This window comes from Mytilus edulis, chromosome 5, assembly GCF_963676685.1.
Source record: "Mytilus edulis chromosome 5, xbMytEdul2.2, whole genome shotgun sequence".
Lineage (NCBI taxonomy): Eukaryota > Metazoa > Mollusca > Bivalvia > Mytilida > Mytilidae > Mytilus > Mytilus edulis.
Genome location: NC_092348.1, coordinates 9,064,242 through 9,079,986, shown reverse-complemented (window position 1 = coordinate 9,079,986; position 15,745 = coordinate 9,064,242). Strand labels below are relative to the sequence as shown.

At 30.5% G+C, this 15,745-nt stretch overlaps 1 long non-coding RNA gene across 2 annotated transcripts; it reads left to right on the top strand.

Moving 5' to 3' along the window:
* Nucleotides 1-7,874: 7,874 nt before the first annotated feature.
* Nucleotides 7,875-15,309, top strand: LOC139522896 (uncharacterized). Of its 2 annotated transcripts, none has more exons than XR_011664511.1 (5): nt 7,875-7,902; nt 9,241-9,332; nt 12,157-12,250; nt 14,202-14,269; nt 15,239-15,309. It is a non-coding gene; the product is annotated as an uncharacterized lncRNA (long non-coding RNA). The 2 variants fall into 2 exon arrangements; XR_011664512.1 differs by lacking the exon at nt 7,875-7,902 and adding an exon at nt 8,839-8,862.
* Nucleotides 15,310-15,745: the final 436 nt, after the last annotated feature.

Genomic DNA, 15,745 nt, shown 5'->3' with positions numbered 1-15,745 from the left:
AATATATATCAAAGTAAAATTCAAGAATATCGGAAGATTCTTCTTCTTTTGGCTTTTATAAGGTTCTGATTGACCCCTGCTTCATACGAGTACATAAACAAGTCGCCAAGAAGGAATACACAATTAGTATTTTTGGAATTATCGACTGTCTGTTGAAATATTAATTCTCCACACTCAACAAATATATCGTCGATTAAAAAGTCTAGCATTTTGCTTATACCATCTTCAGTGTATTTTCTGAAATTATCAGTGTGGTTCTTTACAAACGAAGAATCATTATAATCCCAAACAAGAAATTTATATCTACGATTCTCATTTGTATAGAAAAAGCTCTGTTATAAATCTTTAAATTCAGCATGAAGAATAGTAGTGTAAAAAGTAGAAAAAATCAATGGTCTAAATGTTGCTGCAAAGTTGCAGGGAATGTGATATAAGATCGTATAAGATTGTAGATCTTTCGTCAGTGTTAATATGTGTTATCAAATTTAAAAAGTACTTTATCTTGATGATATCTTTCGTTAAATAACAATGCATTCTTCACAGGAACTTTCTTAAGATAAATAAAATTTTAAAAGCAATAATGGTCCTTTCCAAGATTAATGTATTTCAATTTCAAACTCTACACTAACATTTATGACAAAAATGGATGAATTTACTTTCACGTTTTTGGATGGTGATGTTCCTTTGGCACCATCGTACAGTGTTTTCAAATCATAGCTCGTTCTCTATCCCCGTGTCTTTAATGTTAGATTTTAATGTGTATTACTGGTAAATAAGCAAGTCAGGGCTTTCGTTACCACAAATTTAATGTCTAACGAAAACATAGACAGCACGAGGGAGGGTATGTATACATCCTTAACAACAACAATATCGATCAGTGCACATCCAACAATCAATGGGTTCGACAGATTGTAGTACCTTGAAAGTGCATATGTGTACAACAATACTATTTACTATTGATTTAAGTCACTGATAACAAAATCAATATGTATGCAAAATAAAACAATATTCAGAGATCTTAAATATGTATCTTGTTAGAATACTTTAATTAAAGGATCAATAAATTTACACGGATGTATTTAAATTACCGGGCATGGTAAACAACTGCACCGTAAAGTTCCAAATATTTGTATCCATATCAGAATGTCATAAAGGTTTTAGGTAATTCGTGGTAATGAAATTTCTGACCTGATGATTTACCAGTAGTACTTAATTACGCTAATTGAAATCCAAATTGACTTTTCTCAATGTCTTACTGATAAACACTTATTCTAAATTGAGTAAAGCTTTTTCGATACATAAATTTCTTAACTTGACATTAATATTAGACCCTTTTGAAGATGTGTTTAAATTCAGAAAGACATTTCTTTTTAAACATTTGAATTATCATGTATAGTATTGTTACAAGTAAATCCTACATGTATATCGACAAAATGTATCAACCTTTTCAAATATGTCTATACAAACATCAATGATTTTAGACTTCCCAAACTACTCATAAGATTTGTGTGTTTTAATAAATATGATCAGGGCATATATTTATGCATGTTACTGCTGTAGAATGGGTAGATGACAATTGGAAAATTAAATGCGTCCCATAAGTACTAGATTCTACTCTTAAGTTTTCTATCTTCGTCAACATCGAAAAATGTCTTCAAGATAAGACGCAGACCCTCTAGTTTTTGTAGCATCCTCAACATTAAGATACTCAAAATCCTGACAGGTATATAGCATTTCGTTAAAACAGGATACCAAGGGGGCAACTGAACAAACGTATATCATTATTATAAGATTATAAGGCAAACGACACTCCATAAAACACAATACAAAATTATAAATATTGAGAAATATGAAAAAAACAGGCAAATATTACAGAGTTATATTCAATTTCATACCTGACAATGCCATTACTTTTCTGTAACTAGAGATATGACAATTATAATCAAATATTAAAACAAGTATGACATGATATGATTAAAGGGAAAGTACCGTACAAAGTAGGTTACTGATATCCAAATCTTATAAATCCTCAGTAATAAAAAGTTTTTCTTTGTCTGAAATATGAATATATATTTGATTAAGAAAACAGTCAACACCATTTTTGTCTTCGTATAAACACTCTAAATTTGTTTTTAATGTAAGTCTTCAGTTTTAACCAAATGATTAAGCTAAGTATGGTTCTGTCATACATTTTGTTTAATAATATAACTTTCTTGTCGAAAGAGTAGTTTTGGCAGCAGTGTAAGTGTAACATGACTGTAAAACATTGTTTTCAACTTCAACTTTGTACTTGTTTGGCTTTATAAATATTTTGATATGAGCGTCACTGATGAGTCTTATGTAGACGAAACGCGCGTCTGGCGTACAAAATTATAATCCTGGTACCTTTGATAACTATTTTCCAAATGAAAAATTTCGACAACTGTTATCTGCAATTGTAACCCTTCACGGTGAATGATGAATAATTTATTTTACTAATAGTGGATCCAGAGATTGACATATATTACGTTTAGGAAGAATGAACAATATTATGTAAAAATTGAATGTATCCTGTTTTTATTATTTCAGCAGGAATACTGCTTGATTCAACCTGCATTAACACCTTGATGACATTTTTTTCATTATTGATAATATTGTTAAAGCATAACACAATGAGGTTTCAACTCCCTCAGGCAAAGTTTACTGTTGACTTTAGATTGATTTGGCTATTTTCTATGTAATTTTTGTCATAAAGCTCTTCAATAGTTTCGTGTTGTTTTCATTTTTTAAGACTGAATGCATTATATTAAGTGCAATTTATTTGTATAATATACAGATACAATGTATATTCTTATAGCGCACTTAAGGCTATGGCAGATTGTATAGCAATATGCTGGTAACTTATTGTGTTAATTTCAATAGCTCAAAACTAAAATGCGTGCCTGTGATTTTTATTTTATTTTCTGTTGTATTTTTACAAGTGGAATTTTAAAAATATTCAGGTATTTAAATTTCGACACTTGGCTTTAATTATAACATGAAATAAGATGAATCGTTGTTACGGTGTCTTCATAATTTATTTATTTATTTATTCTATTTATCTTGCAGTTGGTTATTAAGAATAGTGTATGTTTCCTTAAGCCTTAATATTAATTTGAAATGTGTTATAATTACTGATCCTACCACCTTTCCTCTTCATTTTTACTTCATGATTAATCTTATTAGTAATATATCACGTGTGTAATAGTGTTTTGTTTAAATTTATGTTATTACTATGTAATGAATCCTCGTAAAATCTTCTATCATAAGGAGTATTCTTTTACATGCAATATTGATGTACAGTTTCCCACCCTCGGTCAAATAAAGAATAGGAAATATCTTTTACAATTGGACATTTGGTGTCACTGAACATTTAAGTTACAAAATAGAAAAAGATACTGTCAATTGTGTACACAACATCTACCCTTCAATAAAGTAGTTCTTGTCCATAGTACAGTAACATGCAAAATTACAAGCACAGCTAGAGCGCCAAAATCATCTATAAACAATTGTGCACCAACAAACAATTTTATAAAATAGCAAAACAACAAATAAGCCTTTTCATCGCGAACCTTCACAATACTGAGCCTGTTTAATCTTAGAGTCATTAACAGTAATTGTTTTATGTCATTTCTTAATGTGGTTTGGGGGATGGAGTGTTTCGTTATGATGGCAGGTCTTTTGAAAAAAGATATATATTCAAGTTCTTTAAACCATTAGGGAAATAATATAATGTCATACCAACAATTAATGTGTTTTTTCACTTATATTTTGTTGTTTGTGTGGTACTACCTTAGGCAAATTGTGTCTGGCAAGGTATTATTAAGACCTTCATTTGGTGATTTCACATATTCATTTAGTACTAGGATAAGTAAATTCTATTTTATGTTATCATAGTAGTTAACGTCTAAGCACATCTCACGTCAATTACATTTCTACTAATCATTAGGGTAGCAAGTCATGTTATACCCATGATAAATAAATCACTACGTGCCTCATGGACAAAATACATGTTGGGATCATTTATTTGAAAACCGTTGAAATTTCGTTTCAAAGTCGGAATTAGAGATTTTTAAAACACAGTCTAAGAGTTCAAAAAGATCCATCATTCAGTCTCATTATTAATTTTTCAACTGCTTTGTATTTAATGGATACTGGTCCATTTAACAAAAGATAAAAACAAATTAAAGATAAAAAAAAACATTTCAATGAATATAATTTTCAAACAATGCATCCAGCCGCATACTTCTTATCAAGGTCGATGATTAGTATGAATAATCAGTACTTGGGCAATTTCAAAGTTTAAATTACACTTTTTCAAACCTGTCAACTTTTCAAATTACACATTGGGGTGTTATGCTTGATACCACTTTCAAGCGGCTTTTTCGTTTACGCTGTTTTGTACTCTATCTTTGTAAAAAGTGTTAGATTTTTTTTTAATAATATACTGATGATGTGCTGACTATTCCTTTTTTTCCTAGATTAATTTGAAGCATGCTTGTACATATATTAATACGTAGAACATATTTAGGTAGAAATAAAGGCAACAGTTGTATATCTCTTTTCAATAGTCATAAATCAATAAAGCAAAAACAAATCCGTTTACAAACCAAAATCGAAAAACAAACATCAATTATAAGTGTAAAACAACAGGTCAACAGTACCACTGATAATGATCTGCTACAAAAACAAAAGCCAATATTCATAGAAACAGACAATTTGATAAAAACTGTCATATTCCTGTTTCGGTCCAGGCAATTTTAAGAAAATATGGTGGGTTGAACGTTGTGAAAACAGTAAATTGTTTTAAGTGACTGTTTACTTTTTAAATTTAAAAACAATTGACAAAGTAGAACATTCCTCTGATTTCTTTTACAAATAGAAAACAGTACATTGCACTTTAAATCATTTCATAATTCATGTCTGCAGACGAATTTGCACCTTGTTATGGCTTTTTCAATTTGAGACATTGCAGGCAAATCGTTGCAACAAACTTATTATTGTTTTTGTTTATTTCTTGTTATTATCATTACCATTCTCTTTATTATTTTCTATAAACTCATTTTGATTTGTCTATAGACGTCTTCAAGGGGATCATCACATTTATAGAAGCTTTCAATTCCGTTATCTATTCATTTTTTATTACGACACAATATATACTACATTCGTTCATAGAAAACTAGTAAAAGGAAAATTTCAGAAACACTTCACATCATTCAGTTTTCCCTTGTAATATCTTTGTTATGTACCAATGAATACACTTTTGACAATGGTCATAACTCCTTTCCTTGTCAATTAATTTTCTATTAAGGATGCTTGCTACTTATGTTTTTGACCTTTTATCAGATATTAGGAATTCTCTAGTTTTATCAATGTAATTCAGATAAATATTTTGCGTTTCATGATTTGAAACATAGAATATAAAAAGTCATTTTAATTTTTTTTTGAAAGTCTTAATTATTTTCTTAGTTTCTGAAGTAAAAAATGGCAATTATTTTAACTCATAAAAAAGCGAGAGAGAATGATATCCCACTAAATTCTATTAATTGTATCTAAAATCAACGAAACGGACCTGTTATTTTCTCCTTTTTAAGGACCGTTGTGTATATGTCGTGTACATTTTATTATTTTGTACAGGTTATTACTGGTACAAAATTTTCATACAAGTAATTACTCGTATGATGCCATCATACAGATAATTACTTGTATAAATATAATTGTACAAGTAATAACCTGTACAAATTTTGTGGAGAAAAAGATAATAACTTGTACAACTCACTATCTTTCGTATTTTTTGAAATTTATATTGTGTTTGTTTTTCTGTTCTTATTTTCAAGTGTTTGTCAGTATAATTTTTGAAAAGGTAGAAGTTTACAGATGAACGAAGGACGCAAAGTAATAATATAAGCTAACGTGACACCTTGTGCAGATTTTGCTAGAACAGCTAGATGCCACGTAAATACGGACTTCTGGTACAAAGTGACATGGTCGTTAAAAGCAAAAATAAATTGGTACCCTCCATTCATTTATTTTCAAACATACATCATTACGAAAAATTGCATGCATAATATCATACATCCAGAATCAATAACTTTTACGGCAATTCTATGATGGTGGTCACAGTTCTGGGTGTGGCTATTTGTAGTTTGTTTAATGTCAGTTGTTAATAATTAGCATACAACAAAAATATTGCAAATTTAATCTGTAACATATGAATTGACTTTTGACTGAAATTGATTATTGTCCAGTTGCAAGTATTTCATGCGCATTTAGAGCGAACATACATATATATTCTTGTACAACTAATTAATTCAATTAATCGTTTACTTTATAATTTATTTTGTTCTAATAAACTCTGTTGATGCCTTTTATTGCATGCTTTGCAGAATAGACTTCCCTTCTTTCAACAGTTCTGATATTTTAAAAGCTCTTAAATTCATAAACTGCTTATCAAGTTGTTAAATAAATATTTGGTATCGAACCTTACGAAAGAAACACGAACAAGAGACATATCGTCCAGTGTCAAATATTGCATGCATTTTTTTTTAACGATATCGTGCAAGCAATAAATACATTTGTCATTTCAGGGCCTTTTATATACATGTAGCTGACTATGCAGTATGGGCTTTGCTCATTGTTATAGGCCGTACGGTGACCTATACTAGTAGCTGTTAATTTCTGTGTCATTTGGTGTCTTGTGGATAGTTGTCTCATTGGCAATCATACCATGCACATCTTCTTTTTATACTGTAGATAGGTTCTTTTATCATACCGGGAATTTAGGATTGGGCGTATTTTTTTACGGTTATTCGAAATTAACATTAGTTGGGATTTTAATCTAAAACAAAAGAGTTAGTAAAAAAACGCTTTTTATATGACTTCAGTAAGAAATGAACAGCGAATATGATATTCTCCAAACACTAGGTAACTGATTTAATATCTACAATTTAACTGAGCATGGCTGCTGACATTTACATCCAACATAGCAGAACGAACTCCTCCACTTTTACTGAGATTATACTGCTGGTTTAGAAAACATACCTAAAGCTATGAAAATGCCTGTACCAAGTCAGGAATATGACAGTTTTTGTCCATTCGTTTTTGATGCGTTTTGTTATTTGATTTTGCCATGTGATTATGGACTTTCCCAATTGATCTTCCTCTAAGTTCAGTATTTTTGTGATTTTACTTTTTTCTATATTTTAATGAAATAGTAAAATAAGTATACGTTAATGAAACATCAAAAACCAAATAACCCACGTATTTATGATATTGACACAAATGATAATTCCAGTAAAAGAAAAATATTTGGACACATTTAGGGGATTGGACACGTTTGGGTGTTTATTAAGCAATGAACACGTTTGGGTGTTTATACAAATGACACGCTTTGGCGCTGTGTTCAACTAGATATGTTTTGCAGTTCAGTGACGTCGATGTGGACACGTTTGGGGGGAAGGACACGTTTCTGAGTGTTACATATATACCATCAATTTATATCAGTCTTTAAAAACACATGTCATTTTTTTAAAAAAAAGAAGCGAACATCCTCAATTATCAGATTTTTTGTTTTTATATTTTATAACAATTTTTCTCCTACATGTATATAAATAAGGGGATGTTTTATGGTTAAAGATAAAGTTCAAATTCACTTTACTATAAGTCTACACGTATCTGTCATTGTTGCTAATTTTTTACGTCCGTTATATATATCCCATCAATTTATAACAGTCTTTAAAAAGGCATGCCATTTAAAAAAAAGAGGAGCGAACATCCTTAATTATCAGAATTTTTGTTTTATATTTTAAAGTATTTTTTCCTCATATATGTATATAAAAGAAGGGATGTTTTATTGTTACACATATAGTTCAGTTACACCTCAAGGTAAGTCTACATGTACAACTTTAAGTGAATGTAGCTAATGTCGGCAATGTTATGCAGAATGGAAAGAACTTACATTCATAATATATTTGTAATTGAAAAGTAAAGAAGATTCATTCAAAACTTTGCAGGTGATTTTTTGAAATTTTTGTAAGTGGCATGTCGCCCCGATTTGTCTTTGTTCTTCTCGTTTTATCATACGAGTGTCTATTTTGTTTTGGCGTTATATGTGTTTTTCAAATCCTATCTTGATCCACATTTCTGGATCATGAGGCGATTATTTTTTAAAAGATCAGCTCAGATTTTGATATGTTTGATATATCTCGCCTGTCTGGCTGTGTTGATATATGTTTGACTTCAAGCTTTATTGAGCCAATATACGAAAACAGTTTACTTTAAATTCCCGCCACTAGAGTTTTTATCAAGGTATGTGGCTCTTTATACGGGTGGTAGTTGCTTTAAACATTGGAAAATAGAGCGAGATACTGATAATCGACTTATTTGTGGTTTTGATTGAGATCTTATTTGTGCACACAAAAAAACCTATGAGATTTGAATTTTATTGTTTCATCGCTATTTTTTCAAATTCAACATGGTCAAATGGAAATCTTTCAAGCATATGCAGGACGATGACAAATTAAACAAATTCTTTTAAATACGTTCACTGGTAACCAATTTTGGTCCGAAAAGGTCATTTTGATATGATCAGCTCTTATATATATCATATATTTATTTTTCAGTTTATCATTTAATTTCAGGCTTACCAACATCAGTCAATTCAGTACTGTTCAGACAATTTAACTCTACACACTAACATCGTTCTGAATTGAATGAAAATCTACTTATCAGTACTCATTTTGCTGAATGATAGATGTCTTTAAAAAGAAAAAAATACATTTTTACTTCTTATGACACCAGTCTTCTGCATTGATATCCCAGGATCCGTCCAGGCCAAAAAAAATGGTACTAATAATGTATTAACTGTAATTGGCCTGAAATTCTTTAGATTGTTGATTGAAATTCTATTCGATTGTCTTTATACTTAATTCATACAGATCAGTATTGTGCATCAATGTCTTTATTAAAATTGAGAATGGAAATTGAGAATGCGTCAAAGAGACAACAACCCGACAAAAGAACATAAAACAGCCCAAGGCTACCAATATGTTTTCAACAAAGCGAGAAAATGTTGACCTTGAAGCCGGCTTCAGCTTGCCCATAATAAAAATATGTACTAGCTCCGTGAAAATGGACGTCACCAAAACTAATTTGATTATATTATCATCAATATTGTTTTTTATTGTGTTTTTCATCAATGGCTCTCAGCATTGTATTTTATAGTGAAAGGAATTACTGTGTTTTACTGAAGTGATATAAAGAAGACACTATGAAGAAACTGCTGTTGATTGTCTTAATACTGTTCATATCTATAGGTAATATTTCTGGATAATCTCTTAGATCAATTCGTTCGTTTTTATGTATATCCATATCGAAATACTCGTAAAACAACACGAGGTTGCACGTGATGTCTTCAAAATAATGTTAGTTATTAGTCGATTACGAAAATAAGGTTTAGTAGGCAGTACTAAGTATTGTTTATAAAGCTAGAATCTTGTTATCTGATTGTTTAATTACCCGGATGTTGATATTCCTTCACCGTTTCCCCGGGGATAAAATTTTGCTTAAAATATTTTATTAAATTAATAAGGCAATGCAAAATTATAAAGAAGAATAAAATTTTGAGACAATTGAAAAAGAATGAATACATTTTACTTATTTTATTTTCCAAAAAAATATAAAAAAACATGTCTTCAATTATTTTCTACAAAATAAAGAAGGAAGATTTTAAGACGTGCAGCAACATCGGTGTTGATAACATTGGTAGTGGAAGTTTTTCATTACAATTGTATTCCCACGAAAACAAAATCCCATAAGTATAATTATGCGTAATTGGAAATGAAGGGAAAATATAAATAAACCAAGCCACAAAGTTTCAAAAGGGTTTCTTGACTTATGGAAAAATCATTACAAAGTTAATAGATTATAAAATTATATTTTTTACCGAAATGGTATTAATATTGTCTTATCAGTAAAAAAAAACCATTAGCAATGTTTAATTTTGTCCGCACATATTCCTAACATTCTCAATTTGTCACTATGCATTTTCAACATTCTGATTTTTCCTAACAAATCCTTTAAATCATTATTTGGTTTGTCTTTCATTGTTTGAAACATTTATATTGACTTGGTTATCTTATTTTACGATATTTGACAATGATACTATCATCGGGTTCATACAAATGAATAACATTCAGTTTTTTCGACCCTTCATTTTATCTTTTTTCGGCGATGGTATTGGGACTAACAATTTTGTTCGAATACTAATTATTTCTGTATCTGGTTGAATCGGCACCTGGTCAAATGTGCACCGGTACAGTCAATTCAGAACCTGGTTTATTCGGCTACAAATGTAGTTGTTTCGACACCATGACTAGTGTTATGTTTTGCAAAGTTAACTATTGAAGGCGCCGTTTTTTACCATATTTTTACGCTATTTTTGCTTGAGGTTTCAGCGTATATTTTCACACAAGCAAGAAGTTCCAATGGAAACTTTGTTAGAAAACATTTCGGAGTATCTGTTTCTACTGGAACTTAAATTATCAAGGAACTTCCATTTCATGACAACTGTACATTGCAAGTAAACATACAAAATTGGTACCAGTGACATTCTTATTATATAAGTAGATAGTCCATGCAGGAGAGAACACAAATTTAAAATACAATGATTAAATTTGCTTTCATCCGAATATTAGGTTCAACAATGGCTTGGGTTATTGTATTTATAATTTTTAACCATATTTTTTAAAATGATACCCAATCAAACTTCATTAATAAAATATTGAGAAAACTTCTAAGAGCAAACAACTGATCATTTTCATTATGTATTATAACTGCTCAATTACATATGCCTTTGGATTTTTTAACGATGTAGGAGTTTTTTTTTTAATTATACATATTTTGATATGAGCGTCACTGATGAGTCTTATGTAGACGAAAAAATCCAAGGCAAATTGCCTTTACCGTATTTGGCACCACTTTTTGAAATTTGGATCCTCAATGCTCTTTAACTTTGTGTTTGTTTGGCTTTAAAAATATTTTGATATGAGCGTCAATGATGAGTCTTATGTAAACGAAACGCGCGTCTGGCGGACTAAATTATAATCCTGGTATATTTGATAACTATTTAATTAACCTCGGCGAAACAAAATAAATATATATAAAAAAAAGCGAAAACTATCCTCCACATATCTCAGAAAAATGATAAAAGAAAAAAGAAAAATATTTGCAGCCAAATTAACTAACCAAATTCCAAAATAACTTTCAATAGGTATCGATTTAAAAAGGTACCGATTTGGCTACTTCTATAGGTACCAAATTGATCAGGTGCCGATTTGATTTGTACTCTTTTTTCTAATTTAATGAGTATTGATTTGTTTTGAATAAAATCATCGTATTATTCATATTGTTCAATGATATACTAAGTATTTACAGAACATGAGTTTCAAGTGTTTGAAAAAAAAATCTTCAAGGTAAATTTAAACAGTTGATGTCCATAAAAATAAATAAGTCGAACGCTCGACTATAACAAACGACCGACTGGAAAACAACAGTCATATTCAGGACTCATTTATTAAATAGAATGGTTGGTCAAATCTGGTTGTATAAACCAGGTTTTATAGTTGTTTACATTTGTTTTTTTAGTCGAATAAACTAGGTATTACAGCGCTAGACCTCCTTCTTGTATGACAGATTTATACTTCCGCACCAAATCTCTATTCTTACAATAAAATTAAGTAAACGATTAAGCCAATTGGTGATATTGCTTAATTTCGTGTAACGTTGATATTCTGACTAAATGATAACGTTAAAATACAGAAATATTAAGGTAATAGGACATTTGTTTTCCATAAGTTTCATGTGTTTGAGCTTTTGATATTGCCATTTGATAAGGACCTTTTGATCTTGACTTTTCCTTGGAGTATATTTTGTTATTTTATTTTTTACACACTCAATAAATAGCCTTAAAAGGCTTTTCGATAGTTGAAAAAAGATCACCGAATGCGACATTTGTCATTGTGGACCAATATGATTCATTGATTCTTTCTAGTGACGATAAACTTATGAAGATCGAAAAAAATGCTCAATTACTAAAAAAACCATATTATTCAATTTATCATTGCATTGTTTTCACTTCAGATATTGTGCATGCTTGTGCTTGTACTGCTGTGTGGGATCCAGTTTGCTCCACTGCTGGTAATACACACAGTAATGAAGGATGCATGATTTGCGCGTAAGTTTTATTTACAATACCGACAAAACTATTATTAACTTCAAATGTGTATATCATTTTAACATAACAAGTTTGTATTTGGTATTTTCGATCAGACGTGACATATATTCAGTTTTGAATTTTCCTTGGAGTTCGGTATTCTTGTTATTATGCTTTTTTTAGCAACCAGGGAACAATTGATTGCTGAATACAGAAATTGTTCAAATGGAATACAGTCTTCGATTCACAAGAAAATTTTGATGACTTTAACACTTATTAATAAAATAAGAAGATGTTGTATGATTGATAATGAGACTATTCTCCACAAGAGACCAAATGAAACAGAAATTATTAGATGTAGGTCTTCGTAGAGCCTTTAGTTATAAACCTCATACCGGATAGTCAGATATTGATGACAATGTTATCAAACCAAAGAAGAAAACTAAGCGCTTGATTTATGTACAAAATAGTGAACGAAAGACACATATGATATGCAGCAACAAACACCAACCACTAAATTAATGTCCTGGTAAATATGTTTTTCCCACCATTTTAAAGTGACATACCTACATATGAATATGATTATGCATATATATTTGACATTGTATGTTGGAACAGATCTAGTAATTATTGTACCTTATCAATGTAATCCCCTCCTTTTTTATTTCACTTTGATTTCTGACTTTCTAAATTTAGTTTATATGAGATTTGAACATTTAATTGTTAACTATTATTGCCAAATATTAAAAACTATTATGAACGCTAAATCAAAGTCTTGTTACTTTATTGCCAATTTTACTCAATAATCAAATAAAATATAACTTAAGTAAACAGCTGTTAATTCCCATACAAAACCCTACCCTTATATGAACAAATATTACCACAGAGATTGACAGCTTTGCCATTAACTGATCAATTCTTATAAGTTTCCACTAAGCCCCCCTTCAATTATACGTCTCACCATATTTTGACAAATATTTCTTTTTCTTAAAAATTAAATTTCTACATATTGAATTGTAAATTGATTTGAACATTACATGGTAAAAAATATAACAGAAAACTTAAAACTAAGGAATTCAGTTCGTTCCTCAAACAGTTCAGTCAGATAGTGTAATCGCCATTTGTGTTTCTAAAATTAAAACAAAAATCTAATATTTATAGTTTTTAATCAATGAATTCATTTATTCGAATCTCTGGGAAGGAAGCATTTGCAGATTTAACATTGGTGTGCTGAGTAATTTTGGGTTTTCATCCATGTTTCACCCTAACTAGTGTGCAATGGAATCCCGGCGATCGCAAGAGAAGAACTAAAGTTTGTTTCCGCAAACGTGCAGGTTTTACATTGTTGGTCTGATATTTTGAGTAATTAGGAATATAATATGTGTTTTCAACCGTGTATTACTTTCACTTATAATCAGATGGATGTATCTGTCGTAGAGTGGTCACTTGTTTAGACGTAATTTTGACTAATTTTGTCCACGCTGTTCATAAAATAGAAAAAAAGGCTGAAATTGCACTCAATATTTATATTCAATATGAATATTTACATGTTGTCTATCAAGACATCAAAACGTTTTACATGTGCATCGGAAAATCATGTTTATATCATCCCTTGCAGTGGTTGTTACGAAAATTATATTGGACAAACCAGCAACACCATTAGGAAAATGAATTATAGTACATACACAGAAAATTCGAGTCCCGCATACAAATATGTATGTAATAAAAATCAAAAGCATTGGTCTCAAAATATGTTAAAGTAGAGTAAGCTAAGAACTGAATAAGTTTCATCAAACTAGTCTTGACAGACGTTGAACATTTGAAATACTTTTAGAACTAGTATTTGACAGACTTTGGAAATTTGAAATTCCTCAAGAACTAGTCTTTGACAGACTTCGAAAATTTGAAATTATTTAAGAACTAGTCTTTGACAGACTTCGATCATTTGCATTTTTTTTAATTTATATTTCAGCGGAGAAGTGTTAGCTTGCCACCATGCATGTCCATGTTAACATGAAAGTCGTAACGAATGGGACAGAAGTAAGTTTAAACATTGTAAACACTTCCCACTATTTGTTTGTCAAATATGAAATTTCCTCACATCTGGAGTAATAAATCTACTCTAAAACTTTTAAAAAGGGACAGGCACAATTTAAGATATGAAAATCACACAGTTTTACGATCTAGTCATTGTGGTATCCTCCAATTTATATAGTATATATGATTTAATCTTTCAGATTTCAGACGTATATTTTCCTTTGTGCATTCTTGCAATAATAAAAATTGAAACAAAAAACTTTGGACAAAAAAAACTTTCTGAAGGAAATATATAATGAATGGATTGAATCATTATCGACGATGAAGATCAACTAAAACAACAGAAATTTGTTGAAGTGATCGATCTGGTGATAAGTGTATACTTTATAGTGCATTTTCCTATGGAACTTAATGATTTGGGTGGATTGATTGAATAATTGACTGATTGGTGTTTAACGTCATGTGTAGGACTATTACGCTATTTTGTGACGGTCAGTCTTTATTGGCGGAGAAAAACGGATAGTTCGGCGCTAATCATCGACTTTCGGCAGAAAAACTCACAATCCTAGTGAATTGCGATCTAGTCGAGCACATCTATTACGTGCAGAACTCTAACTCACAACCTCGGTCTTGACAGGCTAGAGATACAGTTGTTCGATTACTTAGACTAATCAGCCACCGGGGCCCCGGTGTTGATGTATGTTTAACTTTGGAAGAGGCAAATGACCATGTTGTGTCGTGTGTATAAAAAAATACGTACGTTTTAGACCTTTTTTTAAATGTAACAAGACCATTGAGAACGTATGTCTTGTTTTGTGAAGGCTCTTTTTTTGTTGATTTTTTTTTCTTTTTGTTTTCAAGATATTTTGTTATTTTACATGTAAGCAAAAACTATGCAGTCATTTGATCGACAGTTATAAGTTGTGCAATGCTATTTCCTTAAAACTAATCCATTTTACATTTTTATTTCAGCACTAAGTGAGATTGAATAATATATTTGATATATAATTAAATATCAAAGAATAAAACAAAATTTCATATTATGTTGTTGAATATTATTGGTATTGTGTGACTTTTCATTTTGAATATAAAAAGAAGATGTGGTATCATTGCCAATAAGACGACTATACACAAGAGACCAAATGACACAGAAATTAATAAATATGCGTCACCGTACGGCCTTCAACACTGACGAAAGCTCATGACCCATAGACCACTATAAAAGACCCCGAAATGACAAATGTAATTCAATTCAAAAACGAAAACTAACGACCTTATGTATGTACAAAATAATGAACGAAAAACAAATATGTTTCACATCAACAAACGACAACCAATGAATAACAGGCTCCCGCAAATTCACATTCACAAAGATTGTGGCGGTGTTAAACATGTTAGCGGGATCCCAACCCTCCCCCTAACCTGGGACAGTAGTGTAACAGTACAACATAGGAACAAGCTATTCAGTTGACAGAGGCT